Here is a 21,758-nt window from a genome sequence, read left to right as displayed (position 1 = left end):
TGTTTTAGGTACTTGAGTCTGTTTGCTCTTTTAATTCGAGCTTCAAGCTTTGGGTTCAAACTTACTTTTACTGGTTAAACCTGTATAAATAAAGAAGGGATTTATATTCATTGATTTTTTCCCTAATCTGATTTTTTCCTTAAATAAGAGAAGCCAGAATACTGTTCCACCTTCACGCTCTCTTCTTTCCAAGCACCCCCTCCAGTGCTCTAATTTATATGGGAACAAGGAAAGAGAAGATGGGAAGGAAAATACACCACCAGTGGTACTATGCCCTACCACCACCACCCACTCACAGGCAATTGATACAGCACACATCACCCCATTGATCCTAAGGGGTCATCCTTGTTCTAGACTCAGGAGGAAAATGGGCGGGGGGGTAGGCAAAGTTTCTTCCTAATGCCAATTTTTGATAATCACTGCAATCCTGTACATGTTGAGTTAGAAGCACCATGGTTAAGTATCTAATCTTATCCTCATCCTGTGATTCTGCTGGGACCCACATAGTTTTTCTTCCCCCTCCCACCCCCTTTAATAGTTTGCAATAGCTGGTGACCTTCTTCACCAGCATTTTCCATTTCTTGAGGCAAGACATTATTTCCTTTTAATGACTACAATGGGCATTGGCATAGAATTTCTGTGAGTTGAAGAAAGTTGAGTCTCCCTCAGCTCAAATGACTGTTTTCAAACCATCATACCTGGATTGTAAACTGCTACCTAGCTCTAGACTGCTTCGCGCAGAGACGACATTTTTTTTCTGCAGCAGCTGTTCAAAAATTTAACCTTTACCAAATATTGCTGTGCCATAGTATTGGAGATACCATATTCATTTCCTGTTCTACGTGTAGATAACTACTATGAGAACAGCCATGGAGTAGCACCAGTAGAATTTTTTCCATGGAAATTTTTTATTTTGGTTGAAATTATTTTTCCATGAAAAATCAGAAACTGTAAACTTAAAATTTGACAGTACAAATCATTGCATTTTGGTAAAGTTCAGTTTTTAGCTTTTGAAAACTGAAAATATTTTACTGAAACCATTTTTAAAATCAAAAATGGCTTTAAAACTTTTTCTCCCCAGTTTTTGTTTTCCATCAAAAACAAAACAAGTGAAAACATTCACAGGAAATTTTGAAAAAATAATTCCCCAAAATTTCCTGTGAAAAATAACTGGATTTTTTGATAACCCCTAAATTTAGCCTTGATTTTGGCCTCACATCCAAACCTTGAACCATAAAGCTGGTCTGGATCCAAAATGCCTCCTTGAGCCATATTTGATCTTTGTGCAAAGCTCTCATTGATGTGGGTAGGAGTTCCATTGTAGATCAAGAGAAGCATATGCCTCTAACTTTCTAGCCCTGGCCCCTGGGCCCTAATTAAAAACATTCAGCCTTCTCTGTGGCATGAATTTGACTGTGAACGGTGTGGATCTCTGCTGAAGTTTCTAAAGTGCTTTGGGATTTTTTTCCCCATCCCTTATGTATGTAAGTTATTTCCATTTTACTTTACTTTTTGTCTACCTTTTAAATGTTACAGAATTATTGAGACACAAACAGTCTTTTCTTCATAAGCAATCCCAATACCCTTTGCAATTTTGTACTGAAATCTAGTCAACTTCTTTCACACATCCCCCCCAAATAACAGATTGACCTGCTCATGGCCACATCTGACATGCCCTGCTGTGGTGGGAAAATTAATTCACCTTGATATGCTGCAGTCACCCTCAGTTGAGTCCTGCAATTATTTCATTATGATCTAACTAAGGCTGATAACAGATCTTATTTGATACTGAGTGTGGCTGTGGGTGGGGTGGGGGTGTGTATGTGTGGATGAGGAATGGAATGCCCTCACATGTCAAGCCCTTGTATCTGGCAAACTGAGCTATATAATTGTGAGGCTTTCCTGACTGATAGAAATAGGGGTGATTAAAAACATGTTGTTCCTGTCTGTGTAGCTTTCACATGATTTTCTCCCCAAGACAATGTACTATGTAGTTAGCATATTAGAAAACCTAGAGGCTTTTTTTCCGGAGGAGGAGGAGGGGATGTTATTGATGTACTGAATGGAAGAGAGCACACACAGTCCAACATTTTGTTTAGAAAGGATCCATTATCATATTTTTTTTCACCTGTGCTGTGACAGATGGATGAAAGGGGCCCTAGAAAAGTGTTAATTGCTCTTTTTTTAAAATTCTAGTGGTTCCGAGGTTCAGGAGACCCTCTAATTAAAGAATCTGTGAGAGAGCTGGGCATCTGGCCTATGCCATTTCAATCAAACTTGTAACATGAGGAAAGGGCAGTGGTTGTCCAATTACTTGACAGCTTGAAGATGTGTATATATAGTAAGTAAATACATTTGCTCAGAAGATGCCAAATTGTCATAACAACAAAAATGCCTGGTATCTATTTTATAATGCTTTTCATTTTAAAAAATAGACAAATCTGTACCCAGTCTTAGTAAAGGAAATGGGGCTCTCTGGGTTATAAAATCTTCATAGCTAATTTATGCATCTGCAGCCCCAATCAGTATGCAGGAGTTTGATAAAGCAGGCAAGTATCACGATATTGAGTAAAAGGAGGACTATGCTAACATGGTAAAATGACTAGACCAGTGTTCCTTATTTTCCATTTTGTAATGCAGTGCATGCCTCCACCTCAGTCTGCCAACAAATAGTCTTTCTTTGTTTGATGAAAGAACATATCTACTTTTTTTAGTTTTATTTTTATATATTTTTAAAAGCTCAGGATTCTGCAATTTTGCAGTCATGCGATTTACCACAGAGCCCTCCTCAGAATTGCACAGCAGAATCTAACTCTTCATTTTTTTAAATTTATTTTTTAAATCATGTTTCTAGCCCTCGTGTTTGTGAAGATAACCTGGAAAATGTGAGTTTAGTGTAAAATGAGGCAATGTTGCCTTCCTGGATCTGCAGGCAGCCTGAAACACTAATTGAGACATGTGAAGTCTGCAATTCTTTGCAATGTGCTATCAGTGCTGTAATGTAAAGCTAGGAGTTTAGATGTCCACGCTATTTCACCGCTGGTCCTTTAAACTGAAACATGCTGCAAATGTGGTGATTGCACAATCTAAAATTGCCTCACATACCTTCCCAAATTGGGAATGTAATAGCAAAATAATGCAGGGGTGACTGTAATGATTGTATTTTTAATTTTTATATCTAATTCATTAAAATTCTCAGTTTTAAAGTATTAAATGAAGTTGCTGCAAACCTTTCAGTTTGCTGACTGCTAGATACAGGGATCTTGCTACAGAATTTGCTTGCCACCAAGTATATGGGGTATTGACCAAGGGCCTATGGAACTTTACCCTACATCACTGGTTTGAATCCAGCCTAGATTGATTAGTATCCTATGTCAAAACAGCTGGTAGTTTCAGACTATCTTCCTACAACACAGGTGTCTAAGCATCACAAAACCCATCAACATAACTGGCAACCTTACTGGAAATCTCAGCAGCAAGGTCAGCGTAGAGTGGATCATTACCCTGGGCATGGAGACTGAATTACACTCTTGCTAGGTCAGGACTGAGTCCCTTTGGAGAGGTGTGGTGGATGTGTGTGTGTGGGAGGGTCCGTTCAGTCTCCACTGCACAGCTTCAGCCTTGTGTGGCTAGAGAGAACGCTCCATCCAGTGCTATTTAGCCTACATTCTTCATAAGCACTAAACTTTATTTTAAAATTTCCTACACCAAGAAAGGATCTGCATCAACCTCTTGCTTGCGCACATAATGTACAATGCTGGCAACTGTCACTAATTTTATAGGTGGTCGGCAAACCATCAATTTGAATGAACAAAGCAGACTATTTTCCCATACTTATAACACCCACATTTATAGTACCTACATGCTGGGGTAATTACTTCTAAATAATTTAATACTGTAAAAACTGACATTCATTTAGGTGTATTCCTGTTATATTGTTAAACTGTATTGGGGTGCTGACCTCCATTAGACAGCAAATAATCCTACTAAAGACTGGTCATTCTCACCCTCTTGCTGGATTTTTATTCATAAAGCTTAGGAGTTTGCAGCTATTCTTGTGGCCTGCGATTAGTAAGGGCACACTCGTGGAGGCACTGAAATTTAGCACAATCAGAATCACTTTTGATTACCAATTCAGAATGATCTAACTAGGTGGCTGTGAGTAATTTTGCTCACTGTAAACGGCTCAGAGAATTGTATGTGATCATGTTGTGTGACAAAAAAAAAATCAATTTAGATTATTTGCTAAATGCCAAGGCACAGTAAATATTTTTTACAACAATGAAGATTCTTTCTAAATTGTAATTAGACTGGAAATTATTGCACAGAGCCTGCTTCACTGTAATCCTTTTAAATCAGAGCAGTTGTAATTGACCTTAGAGACTCAAGCTGCTTTGTGTTTTATTTTCTAGCTGTTCCACTTCTGCATATGTAATAACAGGATCCTTTGTGGATATGATACAATAGACATTGGTGTTGGGTTATTTTCATTTATTTGTTTTGGTAGCTAGTCAGATAATCAGGGTAAAAGAATATAGAAAAGAAACCATGCAGAATGGGTCATTGTATGAAATGGCGCTACATCCAAGGAAAACATAAGGGTCTAGATCCTTAGTTGATATAAAATGGCACAGCTCCACGGACATTAATGGAGCTATGCTGATGTACACCAACTGAGGTTATGGGTCTATTTTTTACTCATTGTTTCCCATCTTTTTTCCCATATTTCAGCGCCGCTTGCAGTAGTAGTCCTTCAATGGAAAGCTGAAGATTCTGTCACACAAACCAGGGGTTTGTTTACAAGTCCTTCAAACTTCCCTGTTACACTTACAATTTTGGAGTCACATGAACCTGAAACTCCAGATGAACACATAAGAAATGGTGAATTCTGTCACACTTTGTTATTTTTATTGTTATTTTATTTATATTACCATAGTGGCTAGGAGCCCCGGCCAAGAAGCCAGGATCCTGTTGTGTTAGTCACAGTACAAACACAGAACAAAAGTACAATTCCTGCCCTAAAGAGCTTACAATGTAAGCACAAAACAAGGGACAGATGGCTATAGACAAAGGGGGGAGTGAGAGGTGAACAATGAGATAATATTGGTCAGCATGATTGCCAGGGCCTTATAGCTAGGCTCTTCTCCTGCCAGACCTTAGGAACCCTGTATCTTTTTGGGGATGCCACTCTTGGGGGCAGCAGCAGCACTATAGCAGGAGTGCGTGTTTGTGCGTGTGAGGTTGCGAATATATGTATGGGGGAGTTGCAGGCAACCAAGTAGTTAAGTGAGGGCCCTGAGACCTGCTCAGGGTATAGGGTACAGGCTTGGCCATAGATCCATTGGTTACACCAGATGAAAACTGGAATAACTGAGGTCAAAATCTGGCCAACAGAAAATACATTTTAAATCTTTTAAAGTAATTGTTATAATAATTGATATTTACCAAAATCACGTAGAAATATGAAACTGAAATCTCTTTATTATTGTAGGGTGGTTCTAGGGTGTTGGATTCATGGTGAGAAATTCTGGCAAAACTCTCATTGACTGCAAAGAGTTTAGGGTTTTACGATATGGTATTGTGGGTTTTGGAGGGGTTTGGTTTTTTATTTTGTTTTTAAGAAAAGAAAATAGTTGGTTTGGGAAAAATGAAACGTAAAAAGATTTATTTAGAGTCTTCAAAAGAACATGGGCCTGAACAAAAGTCCACTAAAGTTAATGAAAAGACACCTGTTGACTTCAATGGGCTTTGGGTGAGACACTATGAGAAAAGAAATTAAAGCAAATTTTGGCCTTACCAGCTTTCACGGTATCTCTTTAAATGGATTATTTCCAGATCAGGCCTATTTTCCAATCAGCTTGAGGCTTTTGGCCATGGATGCAATTCTTAATCAACGCCTTGTCCTAGGCAACATTCCGTTCCTTCAGGATAGTCACAAATAGTTTTGCATTATGAAATATGGGAGGTTGTTAGATCAATAGGGAATGACATACTCAGGCTGTCAGGGCATCTTTCACAGAAGCTATAACATTCTTCTCTCAAATGTGCCTTGTTGCTGGCTGAGTGGGCTCTCTGTATAGCATTTAGATATTGGAAATATTCAGGGGCTTGTGGCTGGAAGGATCAGGCTTTGCATAGATCTAAATATAAATTTCATATTGTGCACTGAGGGAGATCTCAAAATACTTTGTACACATGAATGGTTTAAATTCACTCTGCTTTATGGTGACTTATGTTGGGGGTAAACAGGAAGAAATGCCCTTGGGGATGGGAAGTCCATGAAGGTGGAAGGTCACAGAGGCAGATTGTGGCTGTAACCTCCAATCTGTTAAGGATTCTTCAGGGAGCCACTAGAGTGTGAAAAATTGGCAGTAGTGACTGGGGAAGAGGCGTGGCCAGGTATACTGTGGAATGTGCCTGCTGCAGCCTTTGTATAATCGGAGAGAACTGATTCACAGAATACTCCTAGGGGTTTCCCATTCTAGCTTGCTGGCTTATCTCCTGAAACTAGAGGTATTTCTTCATGGATCGTGTTGGATCAACACTCATATGGCTAAATCCAGCAGTTTTTACATAAGACTTAGGTGAAACGCCCTATGAGTCACTGGAAATTTTGTCTGAGTAGCACTTGAATAAGGCTATTGAGCAATGCACATTCAGGGAGATAGGTTGGATGACTTAATCGGTCTTTTCCATCACTAACTTTAGCAGGCAAAAATATGCCTGAGAGGAGTCTGTGGTATGCTGGAAAGGGGGAGGAAGCACAATGCTCAAGGTGGTGCCTAGAGGCATTATGTCTTTGAGTATCATAATTCTTCTTTCTCTTGCTTCATCAGTAATAAAGTGCATCCAGCACAGGTAGGCAGGGAGCAGGGCCATGACCATGTCTCCAGCCCACAACAGCTATGCCCTCTCAGGGGCTACTAGTGCTATCTGCAATGCTGGATGGCTCAGCTCCCTACAGCCATACTACAGCTACCTCGTCTGTGGGTGGGAAAGAGCTCCATATTTTGGCCCTGTATGACTCTGTAATTGGGAGAGATTGGAGTTTTAATGTACGATAAGAATAGTTTTCAAATGGTTAGAATAAATTTGTATAGTAAACCCCCCTTCTTCTTAAACAAAGATCCTTTTCCTTTTAGAGTTAAAGCAATTACGAGAAAGGAGTGGTCTAACAACATCAACGCAGGCTAGGAGCCAGTAGGACCCGTGTACTAATGCCACCTCTGGTGCAGACTTTCTCTTTTGCTTCAGTATCCTCATCTGTAAAATCATGAATACTGATATTACTAATATTGATACTTACCCACATGGGTAATGAAGGGATTCATTAACTAATGTTTAGGAAGCTCATTGCAGATGAAAAAGGCCATTTCATGTTGTTGCTCTTTACTACTCTTTGATTGCCTCGGCGCTGTTACGAGGAATTCTCGTGTAAATGTAGATACACAATGCACGTGTATGCCCTAACTCAAAAGCAATGTGGTGAATATGGGAGTAATTTTGCTTATAGTGCTCTGAGGAAGTGCTGGTGGCCACATACCAAAGTTCCATGGGGCTGTTTTAATGAATGCAGCCCGTGGCCAATGTTTTGCACTCACAGATTGCTGTGCTGCATTTGTTTTTGCCTCCACTTCCTCATCACTTTACGTTCCATCCATTCTCCCCACCTTCAACACATTGCTGGTAAGGACGGACACACGTTACATGGTGGAGAGGTGCAAAGCATAAAGCTTCACATCCTAATTACATGAAATGAGTCATATTCATCCAGAAGGGTCCTGATATTGTCATGATAATCATTGTGGTTGCTTGGGAAGGCAAAAAGTTAATGTTGCCTGAATAATGAGACACAGTCATCTGTCTCCTTTGGTAAAGCAATAAGGATTTTGTACAGGTGAGAACAGGTAGTTTTTGTGAGGGCGTAATTGCAAAATATGAAAATGTTCCTATGTCAGTTCAGACTGGTGGTGACTAATAAATAGCTCTAATGCTCTAATGCCTGGAGTTTGATGTGCTATTTCAATGTGCCAAAGACTTGTAAGAATATTGAGAGTTCCCACTCCCTCACTCCACTACTGCCACCACCACCAAAGAGAAAAAAAGTCACTTCAAGGAAACTTCAGCCTGAAAATAACTCTGTACAGTGTATCTTTGCCTGGGGCACATTGTTCATTGGTGAGTAATCACTTTTTCACAATCCACCTTTTATATGCACTTCGCTAATGCTAAATAGTATGCCAAAGTTCATTTAAAGGAGACTACAGTATTTATTTTTGGAAATCTTTGTAAGGAAAAGAGGTACAATTTGTCTAAAACAATTGCTAAGTGCTTTTATCTGAAGTCCTGTGAAAGCTTTGAATATTTGCTAGCTAATAATAAAAACAGAGGGTTTGATCCAAAACCTGTTGAAGGCAATGGAAAGACTCCACTTGATTTCAATAATGCCCAATCAGGCCCAAAGTGTCCAAATAAGCAAGCAAGGAAACAAAGACCGTTTAAAAAAAAGAAATACCCCCCCCCCAAGAAATTCAAAGATGTTCTATGAAAATCCAAACCCAACAGAGAACTAAGTGCAGCGTCTAGCTGCTTGTGTTGAAGCTGCTACTCAGCCATCAGCAGAGTTCAGGGCACTAGTAGGCCAAATCCTTTACCATGCAGAAGTGTCAGCCCTCAGAGTTTCCTGTCTGACATCCACGTTCAAATTACAGATTTTAGTGAGCAGCATGCTGGGTAAAACAAAACAGGTGATTTCCATGTAGGATGTATATGAAACACTTTTGAAAGTTCATTATCTGTCTCCAGACCACATATACCAATTTTTTTAGAAAGCTGAACAGTGCTACACACACACACACTTGCAAAAGGCAATATACACAAAGAAAAAGTAACCTTCTTTGTCTGCAGTTCTTTTGCTGTCACATGATGGTTTAAGGCTCACAATTGCATCTGAGACACCGCTGTGTTAGATTTTGGTCTGCAGAAGGAATTAATCTTCAAAGTCACTGGTCAGACATTTAGTGAGGGTTAATGTTAACTTTAAAACCTCTCCCAGGAATGAGATAAACATTGTCTTAGGGTTTGTAAGAAATCTCTCTCTTTTTTTTTTTTTTTAGTGTCTTGCACTTTTAGTAAATGACAGTTTTGCAAATTGCTAGTAAAGAACTTAACTGTCTAATTAAATCTCGAAGATGTACAAGAGTTTGAAGAATGTGATTGATGCCCACAAAGGTACGGCTCCCTAATGGAGTCGTCCTGACAGCAATTGCGAAAGCCCATTTAACGGCTGATGTCTTGTTGTGATCCATGTTGTCATTTTTTCATTACTGATTAAAATTAAAAATCTGCTTGGCAAATCCATTGTAAAAATTTCCTTCATGAAAATCGACGGGTACAAATTATTTTGTCAATCGTCTGGCAATCAAAATGTGACTGGAGACTGTTTCATGCCCATATTTTTTTTCTTTTTCCTCATGCCAGTGACTTTTCATAACAAAGTTTTAAAAAGCGTAGGTGGCAGCCTTGGCAATGCTTAAAAAAATTAAAGCTGCATCTCTATTTTTTAATGAACTGTTCTGTTTATATTGGGTTCCTTTTCCCACTCCATTTTATACCAAAAGGGAGGTTTCTCACTATGAAAGTCAGTCTATGCTACATAATAGTTTAATGCTGTGTAATGACAGGTGAATAATAGTAATAAAAGCCTTTATTAGGATAAAATCTGTTTTGAGAATGAAAGCATAAACTGTCTAAAATGCACAATGGAAAAAAAGAAATGAAATCTTGCTATGGTACTTTCAGAGCAACTAGAAAATATTTACAGCTAAACCAATAGGAGTGATCTCCAGAAGATTGAGAAAATAGGGAGGTCAGTATAAGATATATCACCTCCAAGCCAGCCAGTCAGCTCAACATTTTGAAAGGGGCTGGTGCTAAATTCTTTGTGGCCAGTTGGGTGGCTAGAAATTATAAATGCAGGTACAATTGTTGCCTGGAACTCTTCTGGAGAAGAAACAGGTACAAGGAGAAATTGGGCAAGGCTGGAAAGGCAATTAACATAATTTGTTACAATTCAGTAATGAGTGGGAGAGACTCTAGTAAGAGCTCTGTGGTCCATATTTAACTAGCTTAGAAGGCTGACCTGGAGAGTCTAATTCCTTTTCAAAATTCAAAATATGCTTCTCATTGGCTAAAAACCAGCAAGAATAATATATTATTGTCGTATTAATAAAACTTTTCCCCACTAAATTCACATTTCCCCATTTAAATTAAAGTCTGAGAATTGCTACTAAATCGTTGATAATAAAAATAACTCTCCTCAGCAGTTAGATATGGTGGTTTCAAGTTTAATCACTGTTATTGTTGTTCATGCTTATCCAATCTAATGTAATCTTATTATCTATATATTCCAGTTCTTCTATCATCTTGAAATATGTAATTTTTCAGAAAATAAATGCAAAAGAATTGTTTGTTTTTTCCTTATGCAGGTCTTTTTAAATTGTGATCTTTAATTCAAAAACATTGAGATGTGCTATGTGCTTCATATCTCCTTTGGAACATTAACATCAGAAAAAACTAGGTTGTTCAAGTCACAGGACCAGTAAAGAATTTCTAAGCAATTCTACTCCTCCTTGTACCTACCGTCCACCTACAAATATATTACAAAGTACATAATGTTATTAGTACATTCACTGTATTAATAATTTGCTTTGCACCAACAATGTGCTCAGTGTTGTACAGAACAGGAAAATAAAGATAGTCCCTGCCCTGATGAGTTTACCGTCTGAAAAAGAAGCAGACCATTTAAGAATTTACAGTACAAGTAACATCACAGTAAATATATATTTTTTTATCTACATGAAATAGGTCATTTAAAAAACAAACAGTGATTTTAAATACTATGCCTACTACTAATATCACAGATTTGGTGATCATCTGAGTAAGCTGCATATGTTAGTTTTTTGAGAGGTTTTAGGGTATGCTTCCCAGAATAATGAAGGATTGGAAAAGTTACCTTTAGGTGGCTAGCTGACTGATTTCCTGTCTGAATGATTATTTTAATTCTTTTTGGATGATGTCTTAGGATGCTGAGTGCCTTTATAGGCATCTTTTTATTATTTAAATCTAAATGATTATTAATAATAATAGTTTTGCTTTTTTGTTATTTTAAATGTTAATTTATCGAATAATGGGGGTGGATTTTTTTAGATTTTTCCTACAGATGCTTTAAAAGTCATCTGCTTTAGTAATGTTTTGTGCACTATGCAGCTATATGACAATTTAAAGAGAGCAAGATAAGAAGGTGTACACCTCCTAACGTTCAGTGCAGGTTCCTCTCTCGGGGGTACCCTTAAGTGCCTTTCTTAATTTTTGACCTTTTCCTCCATGTGCTTTTTTTTTTTTAATGTAAATTTCCAAAGCCTTTCCAAATGTAAGATGCAAGTTAGAGCTCTTTCAGACTGTTGTCGATAACCTTGCATGTTGCAGCCAGTACACTGTGCTCAGAGACTGGCAGCGTTATGGGATTACAGCCGCTTTCCAGACAATTGCGCAGGATTTTGCTGCTTCATTGGTGATTGTTCATGGCGTGGGTAATAATTGAAGACAATGGATTGGGGTAGAATAAGGAGATGAAACAAAGTTACAATCCAAAGAAGGCAAAAAAAAAAAGTATACATGTTTTAATAGCCTTAATGTGACTGAGAAAAAAGCCAAGGAATTCATAGTCGTGTGGGATACATCACTCTTTATTTCTGCCTCCGGGGCGAATGCAAAACAGAATGCTTCATGGTGTAGGTTCAGAGCAGAGTGACAAACTCGTCTATTAATGGTTACCATTTATATTACAGTAGTGTCCCAGTTCTGCTAGCTGCTATATCCTAATTTGGGATCGGCAACTTTTTGGAAAGACAGTTCTTAAAATGTGCCCCTCAATAAACCAGCTTGATTAAAACAATCCCCCCCCACTCGCCCCCGCCAAGTGTGCAGCCCCTTCTAGCCTCTTCCACTTTAAGCACTGGGGCCTTCATCACAAAGACCTTGATCCAGCACTTGCATAACTTTAAGCACACAGATAGTCCTGTTCTCTTCGATGGGACTACTCAAATTAAATTACATGTGTGCTCAAGTACTCTGCTGTCTCAGGGTCTGAAGGAGTAATGTCATCAGTTAGTGGCAGTAATAGGCTCTTATCTTAATTAGCTATTTGAGGTGGACACAACATGTTGCACAAGGGTAAACCCCAGAACCCAGGCAGAACCCTACTGAAGCCAGCTAGGCCCCATGTCGATGCAGGTGTACAAGTCACAGTACTGGGGCTTTAGCTAGCATGTTATGCCTGCACTCTAACAAGACCTTAAAGAACAAAGAGGCAAAGGGATACAACATACAAGCATGGCTGTTTAAAAGACAGGTTTACAAATATTAAGTATATTTCTGATTCCTAATTGTCCATCAACAATTACATTATTTTAGACCCCTTTCTGACTATTCTTGATTTTTAATATTTTGAGAGTAGGGTGAAAAAAAAAAGTAACAAACAACAAGGAGAAGGCATTCACTGAGGTTCTAAAATGCACAGACTAAACCCTGAGGTTCTTATCTGGTTTTTACTGAGCTCTTATTCAGAAAAAAAAATCCATGCATGTAAGAGTCACGATTTTAGGATTTGGCCTAATATTATTGCTTGCAATCCATGTAGGACAGGCTGAACCTAGAAAAGGCATCTTCACCAGTAGTCAGCTCAAGAAAACATTTGGATCCAGTTCTAGATTCTGAATATCCTCAAGTCTGGGATTGTTTGGATATGGAGGATTGGTTTGACCCATTACAGAAAAATGCATCATTTGAAAAATTCATACCTAGATCCTAGTTTAGATTTCTAGCACTAACAGGTTGCATTTATACCAGAAAAATTTGGCTGTGAATTCTCCAGCAGTGTTGGCGTTGGTGGAAATGAAAGGGTAGACAGGGCTCTAGCGATATGGTGGGGAAAGTGGTGCAACCTGGTCTACGCTACAGCTTCCACTATTGTGAGCAGTAATGGAATTGCACTGTGAAATATGTGTCTACTATTTTCTAGTGTAGGTAAGGCCCTAAAAGTACAAGGGTGTTTGGATCTCAAATTTTTGTTTGTAATCATCTCTGTGATTTGCAGGTGTATATTATTTATTTGGTTAAACATATGGGATTAAATTTGTAACTAAAGATGTACATAGGCATATGCACAAAAAACAACAAAAACCCACAGCCAACAGTGGAACACAGGGTGGAAGTGCACTGCTCAGATTATTCGTCTTTCAAAAATGTAATAAAGAGGCCACTGTCCAATCCTTCGTGATAAGTTATAATGGAGTCCGATTAAAGGGATGGGCTATGTACTACATTAGAGCTGATAGGGAATTTTTCAACACAATGCTGATTTGTTGAAACTGACACTGCTTGAGGGAAAGGGTTGGTTTCAAGAAATTTCTAATTTCAAAGCGTTTTTAGAAAAATGTTGAAATTGTTGAAATGTTCCATTTTGATATTTTTGAAATTAAAAATTCATTTTTCACTTCAAAATGGCTTTGTTTTTAAATTTAGGCTAATTTAGTAAAAAAAATTTTTTTAAAAAAAGGTTACAAAACATTTCAATTGACCTGAATCTTTTTTCCCCCTAACCCCCCCACCTTCAGATGAACAAATGATTTCCAATGCAGCTCTATTCTGCATGTCTTAGCATGTACACCTATGTAGCTGCCACAGCCAAGCAAAGGACTCTACATATGGTCTCTCCATGCATATTATTCATATACTTAAAAGTAACAGAATATTTCTGGATCGGTCTGTTAAAGGTGGCCTCCAGTAGGATACAGCAAATGAGTGAGGGGGGGAAAGCTTTGCTCCTGTTCATAGACACCTGCCAAGATTTGGTCACTGACTTGGCTGAACGTTGTACATTTTGGATGCATTAAACATTTGCCCAAAGAGGTAAAAGTTTCTTTAGATCTCCCAGGTAAATATAAGGCCTGATTCTTCTTTGACTTCAGTGGGAGTTATGAGTGTACAAGGGATGCAGGAGCAGCCTCTTAATTTGGTCTGAATGATCATTTTGGAAACCCACATTTTCTTTTCTCTTTATGGAATTAAAAAAAGTCAAAATATGTATTAGTTTAAGCCAGGTTTTGATCCCACAGACCACAACAATGTATCGTGTTACACAGCAGCAGATGTGCATAGATTGAGCTGGTGTACTAAACATGCCCACTAAAAAAGTGAGCAAGGATGTGGATGTGAAGATACAAAATAAACTAATTCTTTGTAGAAAGAACGAGGAGTACTTGTGGCACCTTGAAGACTAACAAATGTATTTGAGCATAAGCTTTTGTGGTGCTAAAACCCACTTCATTGGATGCATGCAGTGGAAAATACAGTAGGAAGATATATATGCAGAGAACATGAAAAAATGGATGTTGCCATACCCACTATAATGAGAGTGATCAGGTAAGGTGAGCTATTACCAGCAGGAGAGAAAAAACCTTTTGTAGTGATAATCAGGATGGCCCATTTCCAACAGTTGACAAGAAGGTGTGAGTAACAGTAGGAGGAAAAAATAAGCATGGGGAAATAGTTTTACTTTGTGTAATGACCCATCCACTCCCAGTCTTTATTCAAGCCTAATTTAATGGTGTCCAGTTTGCAAACTAATTCCAATTCAGCAGTTTCTCGCTGGAGTCTGTGTTTGAAGTTTTTTTGTTGTAATATTGCAACATTTAGGTCTGTAATTGAGTGACCAGGGAGATTGAAGTGTTCTCCGACTGGTTTTTGAATGTTATAATTCTTGACATCTGATTTGTGTCCATTTATTTTTTTACGTAGAGACTGTCCAGTTTGGCCAATGTACGTGGCAGAGGGGCATTGCTGGCACATGATGGCATATATCACATTGGTAGATGTGCAGGTGAAACAAGCCTCTGATAGTGTGGCTGATGTGATTAGGTCCTATGATGGTGTCCCCTGAATAGATATGTGGACACAGTTGGCAATGGGTTTTGTTGCAAGGATAGGTTCCTGGGTTAGTGTTTTTGTTGTGTGGTGTGTGGTTGCTGGTGAGTATTTGCTTCAGGTTGGGGGGGCTGTATGTAAGCAAGGACTGGCGTGAATCCCAAGATTTGTGAGAGTGAGGAATCATCCTTCAGGAAAGGTTGTAGATCCTTGATGATGTGCTGGAGAGGTTTTAGTTGGGGGCTGAAGGTGATGGCTAGTGGCATTCTGTTACTTTCTTTGTTGGACCTGTCCTGTAGTAGGTGACATCTGGGTACTCTTCTGGCACTGTCAATCTGTTTCTTCACTTCAGCAGGTGGGTATTGTAATTGTAAGAATGCTTGATAGAGATCTTGTAGGTGTTTGTCTCTGTCTGAGGGGTTGGAGCAAATGCGGTTGTATCGTAGAGCTTGGCTGTAGACAATGGATTGTGTGGTGTGGTCTGGATGAAAGTTGGAGGCATGTAGGTAAGTATAGTGGTCCGTAGGTTTCTGGTATAGGGTGGTGTTTATTTGACCATTGCTTATTAGCACTGTAGTGTCCAGGAAGTGGATCTCTTGTGTGGACTGGTCCAGGCTGAGGTTGATGGTGGGATGGAAATTGTTGAAATCATGGTGGAATTCCTCAAGGGCTTCTTTTCCATGGGTCCAGATGTTGAAGATGTCGTCAATGTAGTGCAAGTAGAGTAGGGGAGTTAGGGGACGAGAGCTGAGGAAGCGTTGTTCTAAGTCAGCCATAAAAATGTTGGCATGCTGTGGGGCCATGCGGGTACGCATAGCAGTGCCGCTGAAAGCACACAAAAGCTTATGCTCAAATAAATTTGTTAGTCTCTAAGGTGCCACAAGTACTCCTTGTTCTTTTTGCTGATACAGACTAACATGGCTACCACTCTGAAACCTGTAATTATTTGTAGGGCTCCCTTCCTATACCAGCTACCCACGGTGCTAATAAGAAGTCCATATTACTGTCTAATAAGACCCAGCTCTTCTCCTTCCACAAGCAAAACAAGCAAGTGACTAAATTTACTTTTTTCTTCAGTAGGAATTTTTCTTGCATAAGGAATATTAAAAGTCAACAAAATAGTTATTTTTGAATTTCTGGAATGAAAAAAGTCAGATACTTCAAATTTCATGGGGTTTATATGTACTTAAGGTACAACATTCTTGTATTTTTGAATTTTGTTAATTAATTTTCAAATACTTGTGCCACGTTTCCAGCTAGAACATATTTTTAAGGCTGAATAATAAATCTCTTAAGTAGTGGCAACATAAACTTAGCCACAATGATGTGAATGGTGGCGTTATAAAGATTGTAATGGAATTAAAGGATCCGTGTTGTAAAAGGGTAACTACGGAGTTGATACACATTGTGCAGTCCAGACAAGCAAATATACTCCGTTTAACACAGGTACCAGTTTTGCCTCGGTAAGGACCCTGTAAGAACTGCACAAATTTGGCCTAAAGAGCACAGCTGAACAACTAAGATAAATAAACTTCATCTCTTCTAAGCAAAAAATGAAACATCTGCTAAGCAGAGTACATTCCCTGGTATGTGTTTCACTAAGAGTGTACCTTGACTGTTAAAATTTTAACCTCCTACATTTGTTACAGAGGAACTGCTCGCACCCCTGTGGTTAAGATTATGTTAATATTACTAAGAAGACTTAGGTGAGTTTTGAGGAAGCCAGCTCACATTTTGAAGGATCTCAGGTTAGGTTTTGAGGGAGACTCAGATAACTATCATGGTTTTGAGTAGGAACTTGTGAAATTTGATGTTTTGCTGTAAGTGTGATGTGAAACCATGAAAAAATAGTCAGTTTCTGCTGAGTTTCACTATGAATCTTGCATTCATTTGAACCATAAACTCCAGCAAATGTCAGCCAAAATTGATGTTGGCAGGGGGGGATGTTCATAAACTTGAAATGGCAGAATTTAACATGGCTTTGTTTAACACAGAGAAAATAGCCAATATTATGCAAAACTGTATTGCTTAAATCAAAGCTAGTTTTTAATTTTTAGGGCCATAAAACACCCAGTGTGAAAACACAAACCTTCTGTGTTTTGTTTTGTTTTTTGCTCTCTTGTAACCCAAAAAATATCCAAGTGATTTAAATCATATTTTGCAAAAACAAGTTTCTCCTGTGCTGAGACCTTGGGTGCCAACTCTCAGTTCATAGCAAATTCATAGAATCATAGAATCATAGAATATCAGGGTTGGAAGGAACCTCAGGAGGTCATCTAGTCCAACCCCCTGCTCAAAGCAGGACTGATCCCCGACTAAATCATCCCAGCCAGGGCTTTGTCAAGCCTGACCTTAAAAACTTCTAGGGAAGGAGATTCCACCATCTCCCTAGGTAACGTATTCCAGTGTTTCACCACCCTCCTAGTGAAAAAGTTTTTCCTAATATCCAACCTAAATCTCCCCCACTGCAACTTGAGACCATTACTCCTTGTTCTGTCATCTGCTACCACTGAGAACAGTCTAGAGCCACCCTCTTTGGAACCCCCTTTCAGGCAGTTGAAAGCAGCTATCAAATCCCCCCTCATTCTTCTCTTCTGAAGACTAAACATCCCCAGTTCCCTCAGCCTCTCCTCATAAGTCATGTGTTCCAGTTCTCTAATCATTTTTGTTGCCCTCCGCTGGACTCTTTCCAATTTTTCCACATCCTTCTTGTAGTGTGGGGCCCAAAACTGGACACAGGACTCCAGATGAGGCCTCACCAATGTCGAATAGAGGGGAACGATCACGTCCCTCGATCTGCTGGCAATGCCCCTACTTATACATCCCAAAATGCCATTGGCCTTCTTGGCAACAAGGGCACACTGTTGACTCATATCCAACTTCTTGTCCACTGTAACCCCTAGGTCCTTTTCTGCAGAACTGCTGCCTAGCCATTCCGTCCCTAGTCTGTAGCGGTGCATGGGATTCTTCCCTCCTAAGTGCAGGACTCTTCACTTGTCCTTGTTGAACCTCATCAGATTTCTTTTGGCCCAATCCTCCAATTTGTCTAGGTCCCTCTGTATCCTATCCCTACCCTCCAGCGTATCTACCACTCCTCCCAGTTTAGTGTCATCTGCAAACTTGCTGAGGGTGCAATCCACACCATCCTCCAGATCATTTATGAAGATATTGAACAAAACCAGCCTGAGGACCGACCCTTGGGGCACGCCACTTGATACCGGCTGCCAACTAGACATGGAGCCATTGATCATTGCCCGTTGAGTCCGACAATTTAGCCAGCTTTCTATCTACCTTATAGTCCATTCATCCAGCCCATACTTCTTTAACTTGCTGGCAAGAATACTGTGGGAGACCATGTCAAAAGCTTTGCTAAAGTCAAGGAAAAACACGTCCACTGCTTTCCCTTCATCCACAGAGCCCGTTATCTCGTCATAGAAGGCAATTAGATTAGTCAGGCATGACTTGCCCTTGGTGAATCCATGCTGACTATTCCTGATCACTTTCCTCTTCTCTAAGTGCTTCAGAATTGTTTCCCTGAGAACCTGCTCCATGATTTTTCCAGGGACTGAGGTGAGGCTGACTGGCCTGTAGTTCCCAGGATCCTCCTTCTTCCCTTTTTTAAAGATGGGCACTACATTAGCCTTTTTCCAGTCATCTTGGACCTCCCCCGATTGCCACGAGTTTTCAAAGATAATGGCCAATGGCTCTGCAATCACATCTGCCAACTCCTTTAGCACTCTCGGATGCAATGCATCCGGCCCCATGGACTTGTGCTCGTCCAGCTTTTCTAAATAGTACCAAACCACTTCTTTCTCCACAGAGGGCTGGTCACCTCTCCCCATGCTGTGCTGCCCAGTGCAGTAGTCTGTGAGCTGACCTTGTTCGTGAAGACAGAGGCAAAAAAAGCATTGAGTACATTAGCTTTTTCCACATCCTCTGTCAATAGGTTGCCTCCCTCATTCAGTAAGGGGCCCACACTTTCCTTGACTTTCTTCTTGTTGCTAACATACCTGAAGAAACCCTTCTTGTTACTCTTAACATCTCTTGCTAGCTGCAACTCCAGGTGTGATTTGGCCTTCCTGATTTCACTCCTGCAAGCCCGGGCAATATTTTTATACTCTTCCCTGGTCATTTGTCCAATCTTCCACTTCTTGTAAGCTTCTTTTTTGTATTTAAGAGCAGCAAGGATTTCATTGTTAAGCCAAGCTGGTCGCCTGCCATATTTACTATTCTTTCTACACATCGGGATGATTTGTCCCTGTAACCTCAATAAGGATTCTTTAAAATACAGCCAGCTCTCCTGGACTCCTTTCCCCCTCATGTTATTCTCCCAGGGGCTCTTGCCCATCAGTTCCCTGAGGGAGTCAAAGTCTGCTTTTCTGAAGTCCAGGGTCTGTATTCTGCTGCTCTCCTTTCTTCCTTGTGTTAGGATCCTGAACTCGACCATTTCATGGTCACTGCCTCCCAGGTTCCCATCCACTTTTGCTTCCCCTACTAATTCTTCCTGGTTTGTGAGCAGCAGGTCAAGAAGAGCTCTGCCCCTAGTTGATTCCTCCAGCACTTGCACCAGGAAATTGTCCCCTACATTTTCCAAAAACTTCCTGGATTGCCTGTGCACTGCTGTATTGCTCTCCCAGCAGACATCAGGGTGATTGAAGTCTCCCATGAGAACCAGGGCCTGTGATCTAGTAACTTCTGTGCAGTTGCCGGAGGAAAGCCTCGTCCACCTCATCCCCCTGGTCTGGTGGTCTATAGTAGACTCCCACCACGACATCACCCTTGTTGTTCACACTTCTAAACTTAATCCAGAGACTCTCAGGTTTTTCTGCAGTTTCATACTTGAGCTCTGAGCAGTCATACTGCTCTCTTACATACAGTGCAACTCCCCCACCTTTTCTGCCCTTCCTGTCCTTCCTGAACAGCTTATATCCATCCATGACAGTACTCCAGTCATGTGAGTTATCCCACCAAATCTCTGTTATTCCAATCACATCATAATTCCTTGACTGTGCCAGGACTTCCAGTTCTCCCTGCTTGTTTCCCAGGCTTCGTGCATTTGTATATAGGCACTTGAGGTAACCTGCTGATCGCCCCTCTTTCTCAGTATGAGGCAGGAGCCCTCCCCTCTCATGCGCTCCTGCTCGTGCCTCCTCCCGGTATCCCATTTCCCCACTTACCTCAGGGCTTTGGTCTCCTTCCCCCGGTGAACCTAGTTTAAAGCCCTCCTTACTAGGTTAGCCAGCCTGCTTGCGAAGATGCTCTTCCCTCTCTTCATTAGGTGGAGCCCGTCTCTGCCTAGCACTCCTTCTTGGAACACCATCCCATGGTCAAAGAATCCAAAGCTTTCTCTCCGACACCACCTGCGTAGCCATTCGTTGACTTCCACGATTCGACGGTCTCTACCCAGGCCTTTTCCTTCCACGGGGAGGATGGACGAGAACACCACTTGCACCTCAAACTCCTTTATCCTTCTTCCCAGAGCCATGTAGTCTGCAGTGATCCGCTCAAGGTCATTCTTGGCAGTATCATTGGTGCCCACGTGAAGAAGCAGGAAGGGGTAGCGATCTGAGGGCTTGATGAGTCTCGGCAGTCTCTCCGTCACATCGCGAATCTTAAGCTCCTGGCAAGCAGCAGACTTCTCGGTTTTCCCGGTCAGGGCAGCAGATAGATGACTCAGTCCCCCTGAGGAGAGAGTCTCCGACCACCACCACCCGCCTCCTTCTCTTGGGAGCGGTGGTCATGGAACCCTCAACCCTAGGACAGTGCATCCCATGCCTTCCAATCGGCGGAGTCTCCTTCTGCTCTCTTCCCTCAGACGTATCGTCTGGTCCACTCTCCGCATTAGTACCTGTGGAGAGAACATGAAAATGGTTACTTACCTGTATCTGCCCTTGTTATATTGTCATAGGCTGAGTTATTAACCTCTCAAAACAGGATTGTGTAGTGGAAACTCTGTTAATCCCTTGACTACTGGGACATTAGTAGTCATTAATCTAGTATCTCTGCAAAATGTACAGGGCCAAATTCTGATCTCAGTTACAAAGGTCTAAGTCCACGGTAACTCCATTAATTTGAAATCATGTGTATACTCTCTTAGTGTTTTCTTTTTTCTTTCCAAAGCTATGCACTCCATAAATATGAAAGTCAGTGTGGTTTTAGGTTTATGAGCTGTAGTGTGCCTATTCAATATATTAAAAAGCAGTAGGTAATCGTGATGTATTGTGGTTCTACAAAAGCATATATACCTCATGACTGTATTGTAGTTTTGTTTGTAATCGATGATTGTGTTGTAGATTTTGATAGTAAATGTCCAGAAATTCCGATGGCTATGGAAAAATTAAATGTTCTGTCGTCTCCACCACATACAGTAGAACTACTTGCATGAATAAACATAATCTCATTAGTAAATGTTTGCATGACAGGACCCATGCACTGCTTTCTCTCTGTCAATTTCAGATCCAAATTCCCTGTTTTAAAGCTTTCTTCCTAATTCTGAGTCTGATCCCGATGCCAGAAATTGGATTGGTCTCTATAAGAGTTATTAGGGACTTGAGTTATCTGATTACCAACTCCAGTGAAACAAGAGGGATATGATCACCATATTATATCTAATCCAAATTATTTCCAGGAAAATTTAGTTAAATATAGACAACAGCAGATCTAGGCTACGGCAAAAGTTGAAGTATGCATATTAGTATGCATGTTGGAGATATATATAAATGTAGTCTATAGCTATGTGTGTATAGATATAGATAGACATAAATATTTGTGTA

The 21,758-nt window shown here is 40.3% G+C and overlaps 1 long non-coding RNA gene across 1 annotated transcript in view; it reads left to right on the top strand.

Annotated features, from left to right (window-relative positions):
• Positions 1-21,758, top strand: part of LOC141990187 (uncharacterized) — a 63,742-nt gene that overhangs the window by 979 nt on the left and 41,005 nt on the right. The window lies entirely within an intron of this gene.

This window comes from Natator depressus, chromosome 6 (assembly GCF_965152275.1).
Source record: "Natator depressus isolate rNatDep1 chromosome 6, rNatDep2.hap1, whole genome shotgun sequence".
Lineage (NCBI taxonomy): Eukaryota > Metazoa > Chordata > Testudines > Cheloniidae > Natator > Natator depressus.
The sequence above is the reverse complement of the archived record's forward strand: the minus strand, read 5'-3'. Positions and strand labels throughout refer to the sequence as shown.